A 25,905-nucleotide genomic window follows, 5' to 3' on the forward strand; every position below is an offset into this window, starting at 1 on the left:
GGATGCAGGTTATGCACTGGAGCCGTGGCTGATGACACCCATCAGAAACGCACACACAACTGAACAGGAACGCCATAATGAGGCACACGCACAAACACGTAATGTAATAGAGCGTGTGTTTGGGCTGCTCAAGTCACGGTTCCGGTGTCTGGACACATCTGGTGGTGCCTTGCAGTACACACCAACTACATGTACCCAAATTGTCATGGTATGTGCTATGCTACATAATATGATCTTGTGAAAACAGCTGCAGCAGGACCAGCATAGGGCCGGGCAAAACAGCCCCCCACCATTGCCAAGGCCATCACAGGCAGAGCGTGACTCGGAGGAGGAACAACCTGAGCCTGCCCCAGTAGGCAGAAGGAGGCATGCCCAGTATGCCCTGGCCTTGGCAAAGAGGCAACGCATAGCACATACACTGGCTCAGTAGGAACCCTGGGAATGATACCCCCTCTGACTCACTCAAATAATAACATGGATGCCTACAATGACATGACCTGCTCACAAACATGTACAGGGAAGTGTAATATGTGCATCCGACAGATGCAGCCCTGCAGCACCACCTGAGGCATGAATGCAATGTGTTAAGTAATGTAACACCATGCACTATATGCACACCTGAGGACCCTGACTAACATCCTACCCTCACCAAGCATCATGCCACAATATGACAATGAGATGATCAAGTGCAATAATTGACTGAAGTATCGCAGTTAGTCAAAGGGGATCCAATGTGTGCCAGTCTGGGATGACGTGCTGAGCATGACATGATGCTCCACCTGCTAGGACTGGTGTGCACCTATCAGTGCAGGCCATATGGATACTGGCAAAGGCTGTTGTTACCCACAGTGTGCCCTGAATAGGTAAGGCTCAAAACACAAACCTATCTCCATAGGTATCAGAAGGGATAAGAATAAGATAAGGGATAAGTCGAAACAGCAAGATGCATGCAGTCTAAATCCACCCAGTATGGAGAATGTTGATATCTGTGCTGTAACAGAAAACTGAGTCAAGGCTCACAACAGCACCCTAACACTACCAGGTTACACCTCATACTGTGCTGTACAGCCTCAAAACATGGAACAAGCTACAAAAGGAGGGTGACTAGCAAGAATTGTCAAGGATAACCACACCCTCATGTTGGTACCACAACAAGAAGCAGCATGGACTAGCCATGGTCAAGTAACAGTGGCTAAAACTACCCCCTAGTTTATAGCCTGCTACAGACTACTGTCCCAACACCAGGAACTGCACCTGGCCTATGCTGGAATACATGAATATATCAAGTCCTCCAAACCACATTATATTGGGTGACTGAAAATACCCAGACATAGACTGGGAGCATTATACTAGCTCCAACAGTGTAGGACAAAAGTTCATAGAATCCATAAACCAAAAGGCCCAGGAACAATGTACCACTCCCACAAGAGGGGTAAGCATACTGGATGTGATAATCAGCAACATGGGTACTGGATGGCAAGATGAGAAGTGTATTGCTCACTGGTAAAACCAGACCATAGAGTAATCACACTGGGTATACAAATCCTGACCACAGTCCCTGGCCAGAAAACCACAGTGGAAAACATGTGTAAAGCAATATTTGCACTCCTCCAAACTGATGTGGAATCCATTAAAGATCCTGTGCAGGTGAAAAATATGGGCCACACCTCAGAACCTGTAATACAGCCATTCCATGAACACTGACAGGAATGCTTGGATTATGCAATCCTAAATTAAAACAAGACACAATGCCATACACACAGGCATCTGGCATGATGGACATCAGCCATAACCAAACCATGCAAGAGAATGAGGAAGCTACTACATGATAGAGCAAACATAAACAATGAAGTAATCACTGATCAGTAGTATGGCAATAAAATATGTCCACACATACAATCCACTAAGGCCAGCCACAACAAGTTGAATCTGTGAATCCTGAGGCAATGTTACACCTGCCCCAAGTACACAGACAACCCCCAACTCCACCCAAGAAATACAAATATATGTGAGAGATGCAACCATCTATCCAAACTGGAGGCTGAGCTCCCTCAACTCAGTACTCCCAAAACTAGTCAGGAGGAGAAGGTAACCACAAACACAGTCCCACATAGACCTATCACAACTGCAAACCAAACACATAAACACAGAAAAACATTCCCGGAGGCACAAATTACAAATGCAGCACACCAACATAGGCCTCTAAAGCAGACACCCAATCAAACAACCTCCAAACATAGCACATGCAACACATAGTACACAAAGCTGGTGTGCCAAACAGTCACAGGCCAGAAGGAGAAACAACATGCCTGATACAGTTGTAATAGGTGACTCCATAGTCAGACACACTGCTGTCCCGCACACCAGACTGAACAAGGGAAAGGGTACAGTAAGCTGCCTGTAGGCTGCCACAATACGCCACATAACAGAAGTATGCAGGTCACTCGAAAGCAAGTAGAAATATGATGCAGTCATAGTCCATGCTGGTGTGAATGACCTGAGATGTACCTCCCTAGACTACATGAAAAGAGACATAGATGAGCTCTCTGATTATGCAGTCCAGGCCGGTATGACACTCACCATTTGCAGCATCCTACCCTTACCAAGAATAATGCCACAGTACAAACACGGAATGATCAGTCATAGCAAGTGGCACACTTACTGTTGTCATTCCAAGGGGATCCAATGTCTGTCTGCTTGGGATGTCATGCTTGACAAGCCACGCAGCTGTTCTTGGGATGGCTTGCACCTGTTACCCCTGGGCGTCTGGATATTGGATAAGGCCTTTGCCACCTCCATAGAGCCTTTTGTAGGCAAGGCTGAAAAGACTAACCCACCACCCTAGAAAACATAAGTGGAAAGAAACATAAGGGTAATGCTGACCAATGCCAGATGTGTAAACCCCAATATGCATGCTCCCAAGGCCATCCCCAGTATGGAGAACATCGATGTCTGTGCAGTGACAGAAACCTGCTGCAAGCCTCCTGACAGCACACCAGCACTACCAGGTTATACCACATATCATGTGTCATGGCCCCAAAACCTGGAACAAAACATAAAAGGAGGGTGAGTATCCATATTCAGCACAGACACCCATACGTCCAGGTAACTGACAATGCACAAGGCATTGGAGTCCACCCATGTGCAACTAACTGTAGGCAAGACTGCTGTACAGTCTGTAGCATGCTACAGACCACACTATCACACACAGGAACCCCACCCAGCCATCCTGAAGACACTGGACAGTATGAATGTCCCACCAAATACCAAACAAGGTACCACAAATTACCACATAGGTGGTAAACCATTATGTATGGAAGGAGTAATCAGGGACCTAGGGACACAAGTGAACAGTAACCTGTTATGTGACACTCACATTGCCAATGTGGCTAGGAAGACTGTCTACATTTGACACCGTATCAGGAAAGGATTCACATCTACATCAACAGAGGTCATTGTGCCCCTATACTGTTCTCTTATCACACCCATAATCTAGTACAATGCCTCATATGGGATGTACCTTAACTGACACCTGCAGCAGTTAGAAAGACCTCAGAGGTACCTCACCAAGAGGATAAAGGGTCTCAAATATATGTCATATGCTGCCTGGCTCTAGACACCCCAGCGGAATGCAGTCACATACTGCCTACACAGAGGCATTGCATGCCTGTTGTAGAAGGCCATGCCCAACACAGGAGTAATGGACATGCTCCACCCCAGAAAACTCAAAGCCATCGGAGCTGTGAGAGTGAGAGATGTCAACCTCAACAAATAATGAAATAGGATGTGCTGGTGGGACAGATACATAATCCAGAGGCTCCCCACACCCTGGACCAGAATACCACTCCATGTTAGGCAGAGCCCCTCACTGACACTCTTCAACAGGAATCTTGCCAAGTGGACGGATGATTGTAGAGTTACACTGGGGGTTTTCACTGTGTCATGTCCAGACAGAGGCACAGCAAAGCAAATCATAAATGGCCATAATATTCACATAGCAAGGGGTGGCAAAAGCCACACACACTCTGGCTAGGCTAACAAATGCCCTAGGGTGGATAGCCTAGTATGAACCTACGAACCTACGAAGATACAAATTGTACAGGACACTAAGGATAATCCCAAGGCTTTCACAACTGATGGTAGGAACCATGTTGGGAATTCACAGATATGCTCTGAATCACACAAATATCACAAACACACACACACATATTGCCAACATACATCCTGACAGGTGCAGTGCAAACCCCACCCCCCCAGAATGCAGAATATCTATCCCAGCAGACTGCTGGCCCCCTGACATTGCAGATGCTGAGGTAACAGCCAGCATCTACAAAGCAAAACACACAGCAGCAATGGTATGAGATGGTGTCCTGGGCTGAGTGCAACATGGACTCCAAGATGAATGGAATGCCAAATCACACTACTGCTCAATGTCAGCCTTACCACAGAATATCTACCCAAAGAGCAGTGTACAACAACAGTGGTCCTTCTCAACAAAGGTGTTGCCTGAATGGATACTGAAAACTACTACCCCAGAATCCTGAGAAGCTCGGTCTGCACAGCTATGGAAAGGATCAGCGTGTACCACAGACATAAAGATATTGGGGACCTACTGACACCGGACCCTACCCAGTGTGGCTTTCTTAAGTGCAGATCCTGCCCCTAAACATGTTTGACTCAATTGAAACAGTCATTAAGGTTATTGATGAGGGCAATGTGGGCCACACAGCGTAGCTGGACCTTGCAAAGGCTTCTATACAATACCCTACGTGTTCATTATAGATAAGCTCACCAGCTTAAATATAAACCCCTATGTCAGTAGAGGGGTTGCAAACCAGACCAAGGACAGAACAGACATGGTCAGACATGCTGCAGCCATGTCAGACTACAAACCAGATATAACTGGCATCCCACAAGGCTTGGTCCTGGGATCTCCCTCGTCTGGTATATATGTCCCATAGGTACAGGCAAACATGGAAGGACTGTGTCTGAACATGTTTGCAGAGGACTACAAACTGCTCACCATATATGATCCACCAGCTGACACAAGCATCCCACAAAGGGCCACATAGAAACAGACAACTGGTGCCATAGCCATGTCAGCAAGCTAATTGCAGAAAAGTGTATAGTCAACCCCTGTGGATATACAGTAAGTGCCCACCAATTACCACATAGGTGTTAACCCATTATGTAGTTAACATGTAATGAGAGACCTGGGGACACAAGGTGATAGATATCCTGCATTGGACAAACATGTGCTGTAGTGTTTACAGAAACATACCATATACCCACCTAATCATGAAGGTTGTCAGATCTAGATAAGGGAGGTCATTGTGGCTCTGCAGTCATCCTTCATCAGTGGTACAATTGACTACAATAGCCCCTGTGGGATGTACCTCAGCAGACACCTCCATCAACCGTAAAGTCCCCAACAGTACCTCACCAGGAGTATCAAAGAGCTTGCACAGATGCCATGTGTTGCCTGTGTTGCTGGTATCAATAAACATGCTGCACCTTGTACAATCTGAATGGCAGTGAGCTATGCACATGAGAGACCTGAACCCCAGCACTGACTTACATAGGACAAGCTGTACTGCATGATCCATAATACAGAAGCCACCCCCACTCATGAGTGAACTCCCAGTACAGGCTACCCATAGAGTCACTTATCAATTTTCCTCAATAGGAATCTTGATGAGTGGATGGGAGATGGTAGCTTTATCCTGGGTATCACTGTCATGTCACAGGTAGACAGAGGCACAGTATACTAACCATGACATATGTCATGGCAAACTCCACTTGCAATGTGTGTTGAAGGACAAACACACTCTCCAACTAGCATTAGACATGGACTAGGGCACATCGCTAGTGTTTGCAAATGTACACCTATGTTGTGGAATACACTACCAATGTTGGACAAGCCTGGTTTAAGTAGTTCATATCTGAACAGAATGCAACATGGTCAGATGTACACAACTGGCCCCTAACCAGGCTGTTGTACTCACTATCGAAATGTAAAGCAGTGATAGCACTAAAGCCCAGGATACTGTCCACCACAGTCAAAGTACTACCAGTACACTATACAGTACTACAGTGTTAGGTCAATGTGAAAGGATGTTGACAACTGTATGCAAAGTATCCCATGCAAACACTGCAGGCACAGTATAATCCTGTTGTATTCACACACAAAGCAGTTGTACAGTAACTACACAACATGACACACAACACACAACCATAAACGGGTGATATTTGTTGAAGTTCACACTCATCCACAAATGTGGTGGGCTGCAGAGTTCAACATATGGAATGCTCACACTGGGCATGCTCACACACTTTGATAACTGAGACATATGTCAGACAACATGCCATGGGAAGGCTGAACTGGGCATGCTCACACACTTAGGCCAAATCTCAGTTTAGCAGTTGGACACACATATCTGGTATTTTTACGTGTTATTCCAGGAACCAACCACATTACAGCAGTCTGCCCAGTGCACACAGTTAAATGACTACAGAGACATACGTGATATAGTGGATCCCTCCCATATGCAAACATCTTCCACAGATGCACAAGTTGTTCATACAAACAGGGAATGCTATGGCAATAAAGATGTGCAAACAGTCTATCAGCAACAAATAATGTGCATTTGACAATTAAACATATGGGTGTAGAGGTCAACACTAGGCTGTTTGCCCTAGGGAATGACAGCTTAGCCAGAGTGTGCTTACGCCTGCCTCCCCACAGGATGCACATTCCCCTTTCTAAACACCGATGATGTCAGCACCCTATAAGTACAGCAGGAGAAAAGAGCCCTCCCAGTAATGCGAATAGCGTGCTCTGCTAATGTGTCTGTCACAAGTGTCATAACATACTTTAGGTAGGGATTTGAATCCTGCAAATGCTCAGTGTGTGTGTGTGTGTGTGTGTGAGTGGGGTTGGTGTGTGTGTAAGTCTGTGGGAGAGAAATGTCCCTTTTGGCAACTGGGAAAACACACTACAGGATGCACATTCCCCTTTCTAAACACTGATGATGTTAGCACTCTATAAGTATAGCAGGAGAAGGGAAACCTCCCAGTAATGTGAATAGCGTGCTCTGCTAATGCATCCGTCTCAACTGTCATAACATAGTTAGGTAGGGGCTTGAATCCTGCAAGTGTGTGTGTTTGGCTGAGGGGGGTTAGTGTGTGTGCAATTGTGTGTGAGGGAAATGTCCCTTTTGGCAACTAGGAGAACAGACTACAGGATGCACATTCCCCTTTCTAAACACCGATGATGTCAGCACTCTATAAGTATAGCAGGAGAAGCAAAACTTCCTAGTAATGCAAATAGCGCGCTCCGCTAATGCGTCCGTCTCAAGTGTCATAACATAGTTAGGTAGGGGTTTAAATCCTGCAAGTGTGTGTGTTTGGCTGAGGGGGGTTAGTGTGGGAAATGTCCCTTTTGGCAACTAGGAGAACAGACTACAGGATGCACATTCCCCTTTCTAAACACTGATGATGTCAGCACCCTATAAGTACAGCAAGAGAAGGAAAACCTCCCAGTAATGCGAATAGCACACTCTGCTAATGCATCTGTCTTGAGTGTCATAACATAGTCAAATAGGGGTTTGAATCCTACAAATGGCAAGTGTGTGCTTTTGGCTGAGGGGGGTTAGTGTGTGTGAGGAAAATGTCCCTTTTGGCAACTAGGTGAACAGACTACAGGATGCACATTTCCCTTTCTAAACACTGATGATGTCCGCACCCTATAAGTATAGCAGGCGAAGGGCAACCTCCCAGTAATGTGAATAGTGTGCTCCGCTAATGCGTCCGTCTCAAGTGTCATAACATAGTTAGGTAGGGGTTTGAATCCTGCAAATGGCAAGTGTGTGTGTTTGGGTGAGGGGGGTTATTGTGTGTGAAGGAAATGTCCATTTTGCCAACTAGGAGAACAGACTACAGGATGCACATTTCCCTTTCTAAACACTGATGATGTCAGCACCCTATAAGTACAGCAAGAGAAGGAAAACCTCCCAGTAATGCAAATAGCACACTCTGCTAATGTGTCCGTCTCGAGTGTCATAACATAGTCATATAGGGGTTTGAATGCTGCAAATGGCAAGTGTGTGTTTTTGGCTGAGGGGGGTTAGTGTGTGAGGGAAATGTCCCTTTTGGCAACTAGGTGAACAGACTACAGGATGCACATTTCCCTTTCTAAACACTGTTCAGCTGAAGGCCATGGCTCTGGCACAAGTTGTCTGTTTTTATGATGCCCCTTTGGAAGATGCTTGTGTCGGCTGGAGAGTCGATTATGGTGGCCAGTTCGCAGTCATCTGCATATTTGGTCAGCCACAGTCCGTCCGTGTTGGCCTGTACCTCCAATAAATATATACCAAACAAGAGAGGTCCCATGACTGAGCCTTGTGGGACACAACTCGTAACTGGTTTGGAGTCTGGCATGGCTCCAGCAATTCTAACCATGTGGGTTCTGTCCTTGAGCCACTGTGCAATCCATCTAGTCACATAGGGGCTTATATTTAAGCTGGTGAGCTTCTCTAGAATGCCCAAGTGGGGTATTGTTGTGAAGGCTTTTGCGAGGTCCAGGTAGGCTGTGTGAACCACCTTCCCCTCGTCAATGGCCTTGGTGACTGTTTCAAAGAAATCAACCAGGTTAAACCTGGTAGTGCTGAACCTGAACCAGGCATCTGTTACTGCACAGATATCGATGTTATCCATGACAAGGAGAGTTTCGGGTGCATGCATCTGGAGGTTTAGACTTCTGGCGTTGGGTAGCATTACTCTTAGTTTCTTATCCCTTGTGATACCTATGAAGGTGGGTTTGTCATTTGAGCCTTGCCTAACATAGGCACTATGGGGGTAGCAAGAGCCTTTGCCAATATCTGAAAGCCCAGGGGTGACAGGTGCAGGCCATCCCTAGCGAAGCAGGTAGTTCAACAGAAGATGAATATGTGAAGGTGTAGTGCCTGTGATTAGTTAGCAGTAGCATATATGACTGCTCACGTGGACACATGCCAGGTAAGTCATATGCACAGTGTCACAGGCAGTGTACATGTGAACAGGACAAACAGTAACATCCTGTCAAGTGGGACATGGACATACATATAGTAAGCTATGCAGATGGCACTATGAGTCCACAGAAGCTCTATAACTATGCATTGCAGGTGTGATCAGTATTCCAGGGTAATTGCAAGCAAACATGCATGCAAACAAAGCTACAGTAAACAGGGCTGCATGTAGTCCATTGTACAACAAACAAGCTGTACCACTTCCAGTAGGTAACACTGCAAATATGCAGGCACTATGCACATGTACATGGAAATACACAGGTCAGATGGCTAGGGTCCAGTCTCAGTGCACACAAGTGTACAGACCATGTACTGTCAGGATGTACAATAACTGGATGGAAACCCATGTGCTCATACCTGCAGTAATACACATGTCAAATAACAGACACTGAGCCTTCACTCAGTGGTTCCATACTTAATATGATGTATGCTACCTGGCCTGCCACCACAGTATCCCTGACATATATGGGGACTCTCCCTCCTGTGACAGTTAGTTTTGTGTGTTGGGGCTGTCTAGCATGGTATGAGATGTGAGCATGCAGTGCTAGGGTGCTCCTGTGTGTCCTGTACCAGTCGTGTAGTACTGCACACATATCAACATCCTCAAACATCTGCATTGCAGAGTCCAGTGTGGGCAACATGCCACTTGCAATTTACATGTCCATCATTGCGTATTACTACATTCATTACCTTATCCCCTGTGCTACCTATGTATGTAGCCTTCTGTTGACATAATTACCACCAGTATGCCGACATGTGCAGATGATACAGTATGGTACCTACCATGGGTGTAGACAACAGTACATGACAATCACACACTTACTGCATCAGGCATGCTGTGATATACCCACAATTAATTCAGCACACAGTACTGTTAACAACATGATACTATTACTACACATCTATGTGGTCACCATGTGCATCAGCAACATGTTAACCTGTACCTGCACAGTTGTTACAGATTGCAGGAGGTGGCACAGTTTCATCATATGCACAGGGTGTGAACTTGGTATGCCTGAGTCAGCCACCGATACCACCGATTGACATGTATGTGTATGTGTGTTGGTGAGGGATAGCAGTAGAAGGTGGGGCAATGTTGATGCAGTGTGTGCGTGTATGCGGTAGCCCTAGGTGTTGTCAATTTGCATGTGTGTATGGAAGCACACAGTTCCACCTCATGGCTGCCATATACTGGTGTTTGTGGACAGCCACAGACTGTACCTGCCAGGTCATACAGATCAGTGTCTCTGGCCACGGACACGGTACCTGTGCCTTGCAGGGGTGCTATGGACCGTATCTGGTACCAACCCAGACTGGGTACTGTCATCAGAAGCAGGTGTTCATTGACTGGACACAGATCCCTGTCGGGCCTGGCCAGAGCCACGTGCACGTGGTCTCCTGGGGCGGTCTGATGACAGCATAGACCCAGCATTGCTGGGGCTGCTGCTGGCACTACGGGGGTGGCCGCGGCCGCGGCCCTGTTGTCATCCGCGACGACTGCCAGCTGCTGCTGTTGCTGGCATATGGCCACGTCGACACCTCAACCACCCACCATCGCCCTGGCTCATGGACATGTAGTTGTGGAACTGGTCTGATATGTCCCCACAACGTCTGTCTATGACATCGGTGAAATCACGGATGGCAGCCGCAATGTCACGCATACTGTCAGTCATGGCTGTGCGACATGCTGTCAGCTCCCTCAGACCCTGTCTGGTGTACTGTTCCATACATGACTGTGCCTGCATGACAGCCTGAAACATAGCTGAGGTTGTAAGACCTCTGTGGGCACGTCTGACAGGGGCAGTACGCCCACGGATGCTCCCACGAGAACCCCTGGACATCTGTCTGTGTGGTACCATCTCTGGGCCATGCCCATGGCTGCTGTGTGGGGAGGCATGTGCCACAGATACCACATTACCCTGGTCAATGCCCACTGTATGCTGCCCATCACCTAGGGACATTGGTGACAAAGGGTTTATTGGCAGGATAACTGTGCGCATTGATGGGGTCGACAGCTGTGTGCTGTCAGTCGGCTGACCAATGACAGACCCTGGCATACCTTCCTGTGCCATTACACAGATGTCATAATTATCAGTACCCACGGCACCTGATTCAGGTTCCCTGCTACATGACACCAGAGCAGCACCAGAACCTGTGGGAGGGAAACAGGAAACACAGTTTACAATGTCTACACATTACCAGTGATGCACACATGCACACATGCACACATGCACAGGTGCACACATGTACACATGCACAGGTGCACACATGCACAAATGCACACATGCACACGTGCACACATGCACAGGTGCACACATGTACACATGCACATGTGCACACATGCACGCATGCACAAGTGCACACATGCACACATGCACATGCACATGCACACATGCACATGCACACACATGCACAGGTGCACATGCACACATGCACAGGTGCACACATGTACACATGCACACGTGTACACATGCACACATGCACAGGTGCACACATGCACACATGCACAGGTGCACGCATGTACACATGCACATGTGCACACATGCACACATGCACATGTGCACACATGCACACATGCACACATGCACAGGTGCACACATGCACACAGTTTCACACAATTGTACAGTATGCGTGATATCAACACACAGACACAGACACACCTACATGCATACAAAGAGCACTACTAAGTGAGCCAAATAGTACTATTACTATCAAGACTATTACAGGAATTGTTAATACACACTCACCAGCATGGATAGGCTGCATTGCTGTTATACCAGAGGGACCTGCAGACGTAAAGAAACTAATGTCAGTGGGCACAACTGTGCCATTGTTACTGAGTATGATACAGGTCAGTAGTACAACAGTCGCCTTTCACAGGTCAGCTGCTAATAATGAGGATATCACACTTGCACATTAAATACTATGGTGACAGCTACAAACCAAGGACACACCTCACACATGCATTAACTACCAGTGTACACAACAGTCAACTATACATATGGCATATTACCTGCACGTTCACTGTCTTGCTGCTGCGTGGCTCCAGCCTCCATCATAATGCATGTCTGTTGCTGTTGTTGTTGCTGGCGGACTGGAGCCACTACACTCATGAGTAGTTCCTCCAGTCTGGTGAGTGGGGGATGTGTAGCCACCCCACCACCTGTGGTGACCTGTTGCCTGTGGATATCCGACGCACGCTGACGGACATGTCTGATTAAATCACTGCAGTGATGTGGTACCTGCTCATATGTCCTATTATGCGTGCCTATGTCATTTACCCGACGGACAAGGTCTTGCCATAGTGCAGCCCTCTCCTGCTGATTCTGGCTGGTGCGGGAAAAGAGTATTGCATAATCCCGCACCAGGCTCTGGTGTATCTCCTCATCCTCAGCTGTGGAGTAAGTGGGATTCTGTGGGTGGGCCATGTACCTGAGAAAGAAAATAACCTGATATCAGCAATATATGTCAGCAGAATTTGGCACACATATTACACATGCTACTCGACTGTTATGATACAACATATCTCACATATATAGCATCTGTCTGTGTATTGGTGGATACACATGTAAATGGCCAGGTATCAGTGCTCAGCCAGCAACTGTGCAACAGTACCTGGCACACTCCATACGACATACTACCAAACCCCAGCAGTCAGAACACTGATTCAGGTCAAGAGCACCTCCTCACTCTGGGGGTTTGTATCTAGGTACTGTATGGCCTACATCATCAACTACTGTGAGCTGACCACACACTGATTGCCCTGGATATACATATCCCACCTCCACCACCAGCACAAACGACTATAGTGAATAACATTACAGATGCAAACTTTACACTTAGTAACAGTGACATGGTATCCTGTCAGCCCACTGGGCCAGTGGCAGATACAACCCACAATGCTGACCCCTACACAATTGCTTTCTACAGACATCTCCGAGAATGCATGGATCATGCAATCCCATATATGACCAAGACACTCTCCACAAAGGGACAGCATCCTGTCTGGTGGACCCCAGCCATAGACAGATTGTATTACAGAAGATGGAAGCTACTGCAAGACAGAGCATAATTCCATAAAGGGAGGGCATGTCTGAGCAGCACTAGTAAGGATCTATTTTCCATCATACAAACATCCATGGGCAACTTTGAGAGGGAAATCAAGAGGGACACTACAGATAACCAGAAGGCCTTCTTCAGTTATGTTAGCAACCTGGTCAGGATCCATCCTCTATGCCCATAGTTAGTACACAACAACAAATATTTCACTGACACCACAGATATTGACAACATTGTGGCAGACAGGTTCAGTGCAGGTGTCACCCCGCCCTCCCCCAAAATAAGACATAGTTATCCCAGCTGACTGTAACCTCCCTGTCATCACAGATGTCCAGGTGAGAGCCACCCTCAGGACAGTAGAATACACAACATGAATGGGACCTGATGGTATCCCCAGTTGCATGCTACATAAACTCTGACAGGTGCTAAACGCACATATAGAAGTGCTATGTAACACTAGCCTGACTACAGGATATGTACCTGTACACTGGCGCACAGCAGCAGTGGTTCCACTCCACGAAGGAGGCACCTCAACATACCAATACAATACAACACAATACATTACATTACAATACAATACTATACAATATGCTATTGCCCCTGGGACTACAGCAGCATACTGTTCTGCTACCCTGACCATTGTGACACATGTGGTGTGATGGTACCTGCTGCTGTCACACAGTTACACAGGGTGACTCATATGGCATATTACCTATCTGACTAACATTCAGCAGGGGTATGTGTGACATGTACTCATGGGGAGTCTTGCTTCTTAACACTGTGTGGTTTATTGCAGGGTATGTCTTATCTGTGGGTAGGAACTTTTACCTCCACATGTGCACTCTATTGCAGTGGCACGGACGACACACAGCAGTCATTTAGGTTGTGGATGGTGTGAGGTGTTACTATGGTTGTTGGACATCTGTCATGGGTGTGACTTACATATGTAAATCCGGGAGTGGTAACCTCTATGTGGGTAGTATATGTGTACTCTGTGGTGCTGTCAGTCACTGTGCATTGGTAATATGTTTGAGTGCATTGTCACAGTGTTGTACATGTCACTGTGTCCTTCTCCATATCTGTAGCTGTCATGTGAGGTCCATACCATGGCATCCATTATGTGGTGTGGAGGGGTACACCGACCTACATGTCCATAGCTGACACACCATGTTCGCTGACACATACCATGTGCAGGTATTCCAGGGATAGTGTGCCACTGTGAATATCATTGGGGCCACTATTGTACACATTTATGACCCTGTTCACCCCTGACACATGCAGTGGTGGGCAGCCAATCACATATCTGGTGGTTACTGGTGTAGGTGATTTGAAATGTGGTATGGTACTCCAGTTTTGACACTGGTGTTCACTCCAAGCCTTTGTCACCAGGCACCAGTTGCAATACATCTGTACACATGTGCCTCACTCAGAATTTATATACATCTCTCTCTCTCTCTCTCTCTATATATATATATATATATATATATATATATATATATATGTATATATGTATATATATATATATATATATATATATATATATATATATATATATATATATATATGTCTGTATACATATACACATATATATATTGATGTACATATATTGCTATAGATGTGGAGGGGGACACAGAGGGGTGAGAGTGACAGAGGGGGTGGGACAGCGTGTGTTGAAAGTCGTCATATACAGTCATACCTGTAGATAGTCAGATCAGTCTGTCTATGTATATGTATCTACATATATCTATATCTGTATGTGTGCATTACATATATATGTTTGTACAATATTCTATCTACATATGTCTATGTATTCCTACATCTCTCTCTATGTATGTATACATATATGCATATCATATATATATATATATATATATATATATATATATATATATATATATATATATATATATATACACACACATACATATGTTGACATACATACGTATCCATATGATAGACAGGTATATCAACATGTTTGTCTACCATACTGTATACACACACTAACATACTGCTAAACATACATAACTGTGAAACCTACTTTGTACATGGCACTACAACCTACAATCAACCAACATTGATATGTGCACATAGATGCTCTCACATACAAATGCATGTACAGCCTTCACTGGTAGTTGCTGTATGTCCCCTGCCCTTTACACATCTTCATATACATATGGATACAGACCAATGACACATATGGAGGGTTCACAGTATCTAGACCTTTATAGTATTACTTTACATTACCTGTGTTTGTCACAGCTGCTTGTGTTGCCGTCTGGTTCTCTGTCCTGCTGCTCCACTTCCCAGTTGTCAGCTTTCAGGTGGCTGTTGCTGAACAATTTGTTTGTGTCTGCTTAATTGCAATTTACTCTGTCTCTGTCTCTGTCTCTCTCTCTCTCTGTCTGTCTGTCTCTCACGTCCTTCTCAGGGTGCAATGAAAGTATTGCATGTGTGGACTGGGAGTACAGCATAATTTTGTAGGTATCTGCATATGCCCATGTGATGGCCTCTGCACCAATTGTTAGCCAGAATTTGCTAATTGCATGCAGCCAGTTGTGTACTGATTGCAGTTCTCACTGTGATTTCAGAACAGTGCTATAAAAAGGTATGTGAGATAGGCATAGCCCTTTCAGATTTTAAGGGCAGGGACCATGCTGTTATGCTGTGGACAATGTTCTGTGAGTGTAAAGGTTGGTATCTCTCTCATATTTCCAGGTGTGTTGTAGATTAACATTCCTCCATTCATTTCTCCAGTTTCCTGTACTAACTGTGTATGTACACTGACACCTACAACTACTACTACTGTTAATGTGTGTGTGTGTGCTTTCCTTTCACTTTTGCTTGCACTTTGTTGCTAAGGCTTCAATATTTGCCCTTTACAGTCACTACTTGTATGCCTGCTAGGTGTCCTGACTGTAGTGTGCTGCTGTAGCTTTCCTATTTTCCATGTACATTCACACCTTGGAATGCTTGCTATATCTGCTAGGGTGTTACAGCATGCAGTGTGGTCTGGCCATGGTGCGGGCCTTGACATCTATTAGGGTATTTGAGTATGCTGCTGAGCAGGCCCCAGAAACTTTCAGGTTCATCTGTTATCTGCCTCATGGAATGGTACATATCAGTGGGGTACACCCATTAAAATGTCTGGTATGCTGCAGTTGTGACTGTGGTTAGCATGAGCATATGTATTACTACACTTTTTCTGCCATGCAAGTGGTGAATACTTTCAGGACTCCATAGTTACCATTGCATGTGTTACACCTTTCTGCCTACTGTTTGTACATTTCACATGGAGTCTGTGGGGCATCCCTGTAAGTCATTCACTGTTGCTATGTCTAGGCTCTTAACTATTCAAATATGGTGGTGTCAGACCCGCCATGTGTACAGATATTTGCAGGTTGTCCACATTTCTGCCTCATATTTTGGTCAATATCTCATGCACACCTTTTTCTGGCAAATCACTCTGGGCTCAAGTCAGAATATGGTGACAAACATTCAAGTTTCAGACTTCATACCCTTCCAAACATCTCACAAAATGCAGACCCTGTTACTCTCTGAACTGTCTGCGTTTGTTGTAACATTATTTGTAATGTGTCCCTGGTTTTGGGCTTTTGCTCCACATATTTTATTACTTGGTCCAGATGTGTTCCTGTAAGAGGTTGTGGGGTATGGGCAGTGATTATCCTGCTGTGAGTATGTGTGTGGCTTGCAAGGTGCTATAGTGACATTATTACCTACTAGCTACCAACTAGCATGGCTGTTTCTGTTCACACACTACTATTATGGAAATCCACTAGTTTTGATAGTAATTCTAAATGGCATGCTTTGTGTACTACACATCTATATTCCCTTTACATTCATTCCTACTATTACATGATATATTTATTTTAGCACAATGTTCTTGTATAAGAGTCATGGCTTAGTGGTAAGTCACGCAGACTACTGTTTCCAAGGTCCTGGGTTCGGGACTGCCAGTGGGATTTTATTTTGCTTCTGAACTGACTACAAGACCTGTCAATCAAAGTGACTAAGGCACTTTTAAGCAGTTGTAACTGGGTTAGCGATGGTTTGCGCGGAGCTCACGCATGCGCACTGGCGTTTAGCTTTGCGCACACAAGCGCACACCCGCTTACAACCGCTTAAACGTGCTTACTCTTGCGCACACCCGCGCTATTTTCTTTGAAAGAAAAGAAAATGGGGAGACAGGAAAGTGGTGAAAAAGGGGTCACAAAGAGGGTAAGACAGTAGAGAAACAAGCTTGGGATGTGCAGGAGGGATGTAGGTAAGGCCCATAGCTGCCCATTTCTTCATCAGCAACAGCTGTGCATATGTATGTAATTTGGTGTGACATTTGAAACCTTCCACCCCTGAGAGAGGTGTCAGGACAACAATAATACTTGTTGTACAGCCAATTGTAATTGATAGGTTCCATGTCCAGCAGACATGTGTGCAGAATGGGCAGCTATGTATGGGGCATAATTTTTTGTGGGTACAGAGTGCCCTTTTTTTTTTTTTCAGGTGAGAGTGGTATGTCAGGTGAAGGAAGTCGGTACAGCTGGGGAGGTAGGTTGGGTAGGTAAACAGACAAGACAAACAAGACGCATACAGGGGCAGTGTATGACATGTGTGGGGGGGGTTACACAATTGACGGGGATGGAGGTTTGGATATCCAGAGCCCATGAGCCCACAGATGGCAACAGTGGAACTGATATCCCCACTCATAGGCAGTTGCCACTGTTCCTTCACTGCCCAGGACGGGGCTGTGCTGGGGGCTGTGTAGGCGGGGCAACAGGCATGTCCATTAGTTGCACCATCTGTGCCTCGAGCTGGCATTGGGGCTCGAGAACAGAGTCCCGAATCTCCCTACCCACCACAGTCCGGACGCTACGGAGGGTGAGTGGTGGTTCTCCTCCTGCCACACTTGCAGAGGGGGGGGCGAGCCCCATCCCCTGCAGCGCTTCCACCCACAGGTGGCACAGGGCCACCGGAGGAGGGTCCAGACTCGGCACTAGTGCCAGGTGCACTCGCCAGCTGAGGTGGGTGAGGTGGGTCCGCTGGAACCCGCCTTCCCTGTCGTCCTATGTTTTGCATTATGTCATGACAGTTTGGGTTAGTGACATATAATACCATTCACAATTAGTTGTAACAGCATGCATTAGTATTCCCATTAGCCAAACACCCAGATATTCACACCATTGAACAGCGTGCATAACACATGCATAATTTGAACAGAAATACACAGTCCAACAACATGCAGGGTTAATTGATGGCAACAGGCCATCAGGTGTGGATGTATGAACAGGGCAGATGTATCAACGGACATGCAAATATATATGACCCAACAGGACAAACGTCCAGGGGTGCTAATTGTATTGCACATACCATTTTCACGTGGAATGGGTTATATGTGGTTATAGGGCGGGGTAAAGAAAGTAATATTAACACCTTAGAATAACAATACATATGCTGTACATTTCTAATAGCTACAGTTATATACACACTACTGTTCTAACTACAGTTTCCTATATGATAACTATTTCAACTTGGTGATAGGACTGTTACTGCAACATCAATATACATTTTATGGTTCTTCATACACATTCATATCTAGCTTTGTTCAGCTACATCATCCTGCTACATTTGCTTTATATAGCTGTAGACAAGTGTGGATGTTTGGTATATCAGACAATCATCCTATCTGCATATTGCAGACTGAGAGCAACATATCCATATTTTGGGATACACATTCCAGATGCAGCAACACTTTGAACAGAATTTGCTGTTTGGTTTTGCATCTCACATGCATTTCATTCGGTCTTGACTGCAGTATACTTTATTCAGGGGTTATTACTACTGTATTGCTGGATTCATGACACTTTCTCACACTCTCTCACTTGCTTTCATTTTACTATTCAGGATGGTACTTACTTCTAGGCTTTATTGACATGTTTTACCTGTAGTTATTACAGTCCTTTCCAGCAGTCTCACTTCTGTCATGTTTCAGTATTTCCACAGGGATATATTTCACACATGTGATTTCATCATCTTCTGCAGCTATACTTTTCAGCCTGCTGCAGGTTGTGTACTATTTTCTTACAGGTAGGGCATTTTTATTCAGAATATATGTCAGACAGTTTCATTTTTCGGTTTAACTTACAGGCTGAAATACACTTTTGTAATCAAGCAATACTTGCATACACTTTCACACTGTTACTTGCAGATTTTATTCCTTACTGACTACACTGCACTCTTTTGCTGACTGTCATACTTTTATATTTCTTTACAGTTACTGGTAGTGGATTACTGACCTGCCTGGTGGTGCAACTGCACCAGCCTATCGCCATAGGCTCTGCGGTTCACAGAACGGACACCTGCAGCTGTAATATAAATGAAGTAATATTGGAATACACATCTCCATAATATCAGCTAGTTTAATTTCTTACATACATAATTAAATGTTACTTACTCAGTAGTGGGGCGTTGGGTGTTTGCCGGGCCTCCTGGATCCAAAGGTTCAGTTGGTCCTGCTTGTGTCTCTTCAGGTCTGCATGGTGGTGACGGACCTGCTCACCAGTCCTTGGAATCCCTGTGGCACTGGTGAGATCATGAGCCAACCGGTCCCACGCCTCGGCCCTGTATGCTCCCCAGAGGACCTGGCCCTGCATGAGTTGGGCCTCATGATTATGGACTAGGAGCCAGACCATGTACCTGGACTCCTCAACACCCCACCTCTGTGCTCGAAAGCAACTACTCTCTCCTACTCCTGTCATTCTGCCTGCAGGTCAGTTCTACAATCGTTTATGCTGTGTATTCCCGCCTATGGGGCTTATATAGTCCGTTTTTCCCGTACATATCTGTGATTGGCCATTTTGGAATTGTATCTACTTCAGTAAACCTGCATTGTCATACTCCAGTTTGTATTCATTCCTATATATTAGCTATTATTGCATCTCTAGGTGCTGCTGTCATGGCTTAGTGGTTCTGTACCTTGACTATGGTGTATAGTATCCTGGGTTCGAACCTGGCCACTGTTTTTTATTTTTCATGACTGTCTAGACATGCTGATGGGTGTGTCTGTGTAAAGGCAATTTTGATACGGCTTGCTCAACGTTGCCCGTCGGTTAGCTTGTTTGCGTGATGAGCAGCTCTGCGCAAATGGGATACGCTGCTTTAAGCCTCATTTGGCTATCGGCATGCATATTACGCTCAGCTCAGTTAGGGGCACATAGATTTAGTGTGTTAGACCACTGCTCAGCTACGGGCGCTCATTTTGCACCAGTTAAACCACTGCTCATCTACGGGCAGATGCACTCACTCTGTTAAACTGTAGCTCAGCTATGAGCACATCTGGCATTTTTTATTCTTTTGTTACCTCACATGTCTTCAATATAAATGGGCTATTTCATTACATTTTACATAAATTGTGGTTTTATGTGTACATATTTGTCAGGGACTTGTTTCCTGCTTATTTTGAAAAAAAAAATGTTGCTGTGGGGGCTCGAACCATGAATGCCTGCTCTTCAGCCAACATCTCTACCACTACGCTATTGCTTCCTGGCTTATTTTGCATATTTAGTTCTTATATGCTTTCCCACTGACTGCTAACTGTAGCTGCGCTACGGGCACACCCACGCAAACGAGCGCACTCACGGTTAAACATCTTTACAATTTAAAAAAATATATAACATGTTCATTTATATATTTTATGTTCATAGTCTGTGGGGGCATGTGTTGTGTTGTGTTTATTCACATTTCTGTGGACTCTGTTGTGGGTGTTTACTTTGGGCACTTTTACACTTCTGGGGGCGTGTCCGCTTGCAGGGCTCAGCCTATGGACACGCCCCCTACTGTCTTACATGGACCGTGTTAGACTTAGGTGTGATTCAGCATGCTCTCATGAATATGCAAAGCATGCTGACATCACTCCGTTTAACTGCAGCCTCCGTATAAGAGTTATAACTCTTACACGGAGGCTTCGTGAATCCTTGCCATGGTTTACTAATTTACAGATATGCAGAGAGACATACACATTATGTTTAACTGTTATGTTCTGGTGTGTATGCATTTTTATTATATGCTGGAGTCATTATTGCTGCTTATCGAGAAAAGCTGTTTTCTAGACTCTAAAGGTTAGAAAGAGGTGTTTTATACACTTCAAGGATTGTGACAAGTTATGAGCAGTTTACAAATCATAAAACATTATCTTCTTCCCCTGTCATACTGTATTTTTATTTCATTGCTTTATCAGTTAACATTAAGTAATGTGCATTCAGTTACAGAATAGTATAGTAAATTCACAGAGAGCCATTGTTTGGTTTCTGTTACATGATGTACTTTTCTTTTTTTGAATCCACACAAAGGTCAGATTTTTTTATTTTATTTTACATTTGTTTACCGGGGAGGTCTGACTGGACAAAGCTGTCCATTTTCAGTAGAGGCCCAGGGAGAAACGCTACAGAACAATTGCTAACATACTATACATAAGATATTTACATGAGCATTGTGGTTTACACAGTTATAAAATATAGCAGATATATGATTGCATAAGATATTTACATAAGCATAATGGTTTAGACATACATTTAAAAGTATAGTAGGTAGTAACATATGATTGTTCATACAGTATGTTTAGTAGAGATATTGTTGAAGATTTGCTAAAGATAAGACAAGAAAGGAAAAACTAAAAAAGCACTAGTTAGATTGTCACAGCAGGAGAATATAGACAAGTTCATGTGAGATTCATTGACATTTTAAGGGAAACTGTGAAGACTGTGCATAAAACACATATTCCTATCCAGAATTCATACCTCAGTCTCAACCTCTTAGAGCAAAAAATCTGGACAAAGATTAAAATGATGGGGGAACAAGTAGGGAAAGATTTTAAATATTGCTCTTACAAACTTAGAAAGTTGATAGAATAATAGGTTTTGCATTAGCATGAAATTTCTGAAGGATGTGGACTCTTCAACTCAAATGTTTACCATTATTTAATGACTTCAATCCTCAGCTATTTGCCAGAAAAGCACAGATTTTAGGAAGAACACACAAAAAATATGAGGCAAAAATCTGGACATTCTGCGAAAATCTATTCAGTTGAGAGGTATAATGGTGCTTACTACAGTATTAAGTTTTCTTTGCATAAACATGTACAAAAGCAAAAATCAACTAGTTTATGTATTTATTTTTTGTTGTTGTCCAGGTTAACATGATGCACATGTTAATCAGTGGTGTAGCTGAAACACATCAAAAAATGTTTTTTTTTAATCCCAAACCTGACACTTTTTTTATTTGTTTTTGTTCAGTAACATCATTGATAGAAGATCTGCAAGATATTGACTACAAAGGTAGTAGTAGTCCATTGGATTCTTTAGGTTGTCTTATAACTTCAAAGCCAATGCATCAGACAAGAAGCAATCATTCAGATATAGTAGCAATATGATATAATTCATTACTGATGGCAATTCGTTTTCAGAATTCTTCACGTTGTAGGTTTTGCAGCATTTTAAGATGCAGATAAAATAAATTGAACTGAGCAGTGTTAATGGTGGAAAAGCGAGACGTCAGTGAAGAAACTAATGAGTGAAGATAGCGTGGGTGGGGGCAGCAGAGCGGGTGGGGCTGTGTGGGTGGGGCTTGGGTTTGCACCCCCCTGCAAAAAATCCTGCGGGCTCCCTTGCCAGGCCTCCATTGAAACTTGACTCTTCCCAGTCATACTTTCCTCGTCATCAAAGATAGATGGATGACAGATAGATAGATAGATAGATAGATAGATAGATAGATAGATAGATAGATAATTCTTAGACATTTAACTTAGATTTAATATTTATATCTTTGAGTTTCAGAAATAAAAAAAAATCTGGTAGGAAGAGGTTGAAGTCCAGTAGAATACTTTACCATGTCATTGAAACACAGCTCTCATATTCTAAATAATTTAAAACAATTTCAGGGTATATAGAGAGAATACTATTATAGTAAAATACCATTTCATTGACTAAACTTTCAACCTTAGGAGATTTAGTATATCTTCAATTAGGTAAACTTTCTTCAGCTTAGGTAATACTTGGAATGACAAATCTTGCCAGTCTAATGAATAAAATCATTATCAATTATGTGTGTGCTTTTTTTAAAAAAAGAAATTATATTCTAGTCAAAAGCCTGTTATACTTTATCTCATGATGGAAGAAAGGATGAAGTTAAACATTTAAGCCTTAATGGAATTTAAACTTAGAGGTATTAGGAAACTATGAAATGTGTATAACATTATATAAAATCTGAACTTTCCAAAATATTTTAAAGAAATAGTACATATTATATCTGGCAATATTTTTTGACTAAAACTGACATGTTCTCTTTAATGAACTTCCAGTAGATTTATATATATATATATATATATATATATATATATATATATATATATATATATATATATATAAAATAGAAATAGTCAGTTCAGTACCACTCATTATAGCCTACTGATATGTATTGATGTTTCTGTAGTTACCTCCTACTGATGCCTCTAGCTATCAAATATTGCTTGTTCATATTTGCATTAATAATTCCAAAGCCATGCTTCAAACAAGGTACTGCAAGATTTCATCTTAAAGCCTGCACAATGATAAACACAACCATATTGCTATTTGACCTTTGTCTAGTACAGATCAAGAGATATTGAATATTATTCATATGCTAGTCATTTCTATTGTAATATTTTTATGTTTCTTTAAATATCTCAATAATCAAGTGACACAGAACTGCTTAGCTTCATATGAAAGCTCCCAGTTGCATGGAGAAAATACTTCTGGTAGTATGTGTGTTGCCTGAATGGTTACTGAGATATTGTAAGCTGTTTATACAACACTCCATAATTCATATTTAGTGAGGTTATTGTGGCCTATAAAATCCAGTTTAAAAACTGAATGAATGAAAGCATTATAAAGGTTATTATATGTTGAACAGTTTGACATTTATAGTTTTCTAGTAAAACGTATGGTTCTAGATTTATAAACATTTGTTTGAACTGTGAGGTGATAACTTCATTTTTAAGGCTCACGCCATGACCACTGGGAGTTAAGAGTACACACTCAAAAGATGTCCATTGGAGGGAATATGGTAAGATAATTACTGGGAATCACCATTCATTAGAGAGTTTGCTTAAAAAGGCTGGATAGACTCCACTGCATGGTGGCTCTGTGATTCATAACAGGCAGGTATTATACATTATCAGTGGATATGTCCCAAGGTCAGGAAAAATGATGGGAGAGTGACAATGAATTATCAAAATAACAGTCAAAATATCATAACTGTATATTCAAATATTACTTAATTGAACTGGCAGACAATTTGGGTTGTACTTGTAAGATGAAGAAGAAAGAGGTTACAGTGGCAGCTACAGCAATAAAAGTCTGTTATTAATGTAGCAAAAAGCTAACCTTTTATTACATCTTCCTGTCAAACAATGGTGGAATTACTTTATTGTTACCAGTAATTTTGAATGAAGAGAAAAAAATGACATTGTGAAAGTAAGAGATGGTATTGGTAATAACTGCACTTGACATGAGAGTAGCGCAGATTGTGATTGTTCTCATGTTTAACTCTAAGGTTTTGCCCTCTTTTGTTTATATGTCCTAGCCTGAAGATTACTTAATGTGTTACACAGAGAAAAAAGGACTCATAAGCACAGTGTAATAATTGTTCTTTTAGTAGAATATTCAACAATAAAGTTATTAAAATATAGTTTATAATTCTGTTTTATAGCATAATCTTAGCCTGTCAGTATAGGTAGGTCACTACACTTCACAAAGAATCATTTGACTAACAAAGCATTATATACTTTAATGCTTGACGTTGCTTTAAAGTACTACATTACTGCTACTGAGTCCATTTAGTTGCTAGTGGTACAGGGTCAGCACAACCCCACCTTTATACCGTGCAGTGCATATGGAACCTTGTACTTATATTCAGTGTGGTCTGATAGCCATATTGTGAGTAGTTATGCTTCAAAGTCATGGGTCACCACATTTACAGAATTTTATCATTTATGGCTTAGAGTCAGCAAACCCAAACTGTTTCCAAATCCACTTGGTTCTTCACTTTGCAGGCTGCACTAAACCATTCAAAGCACTTCTAATATCAGTCATATTATTCAGTAAGTAATGAAGCTGATTTTCCATTTCTGCATAGTAGAAAGACAGTTCATAAATTGACTTCCTTTAAAATATCCCAAATGCCATCCATATTTTCAAACACAGTCTTGATGAGGGAGATCCACAGCTCTTCCTTCATCTGTCAGGACTAGGAGTATCAACAGTAACACATTTTAATCCTACCATCCTCCCCTTGCAAAGTCATGCATTTGTCTGTCTTTAACAATGATTTATGTGTTCATAGAAATGTTCTAGTAAGTCGTTGTCAGAATGCAGCATGTGGTAATAATCCGCTTACCTTTAGTAGTAGTATTTGTCGTAGTTGTAGAAGACGTACTGGTACTGCTAACCGTAGTGGTGCTGGTACGTGTGGTAAGGGAAGTGGTATTTGATGCTTGACGTGTTGTTTCTAAAAATGATATTAAAGGATTCTTGTGAGAAAACCATACCATGAATAACTATTTTGTGCATATGATTTCTATAAACATTCAGTGTCAAGATAATAATATCTTTAGTCTTTCTTTTTCAATTCCACTATCACTCAAACAGGTTTTTAAACATATTAAAGCAACTCTTTCGATAAGTCACTCATTAGTTTTTTGCTTGGATGTGTAATAACATGCAGTCTGCTATGTGGG

At 43.2% G+C, this 25,905-nt stretch overlaps 1 long non-coding RNA gene across 1 annotated transcript in view; it reads right to left on the reverse strand.

Moving 5' to 3' along the window:
* LOC122793766 overlaps positions 1-25,635 on the reverse strand; it is an 81,724-nt gene extending 56,089 nt beyond the window's left edge. Inside the window, exon 1 of the long non-coding RNA XR_006363533.1 lies at positions 25,566-25,635. This is a non-coding gene — a long non-coding RNA (uncharacterized LOC122793766). The remainder of the gene's footprint in view (positions 1-25,565) is intronic.
* Positions 25,636-25,905: the final 270 nt, after the last annotated feature.

This window comes from Protopterus annectens, chromosome 2.part0 (genome assembly GCF_019279795.1).
Source record: "Protopterus annectens isolate FY-2018-M chromosome 2.part0, PAN1.0, whole genome shotgun sequence".
In the NCBI taxonomy this organism is placed as follows: Eukaryota; Metazoa; Chordata; order Ceratodontiformes; family Protopteridae; genus Protopterus; species Protopterus annectens.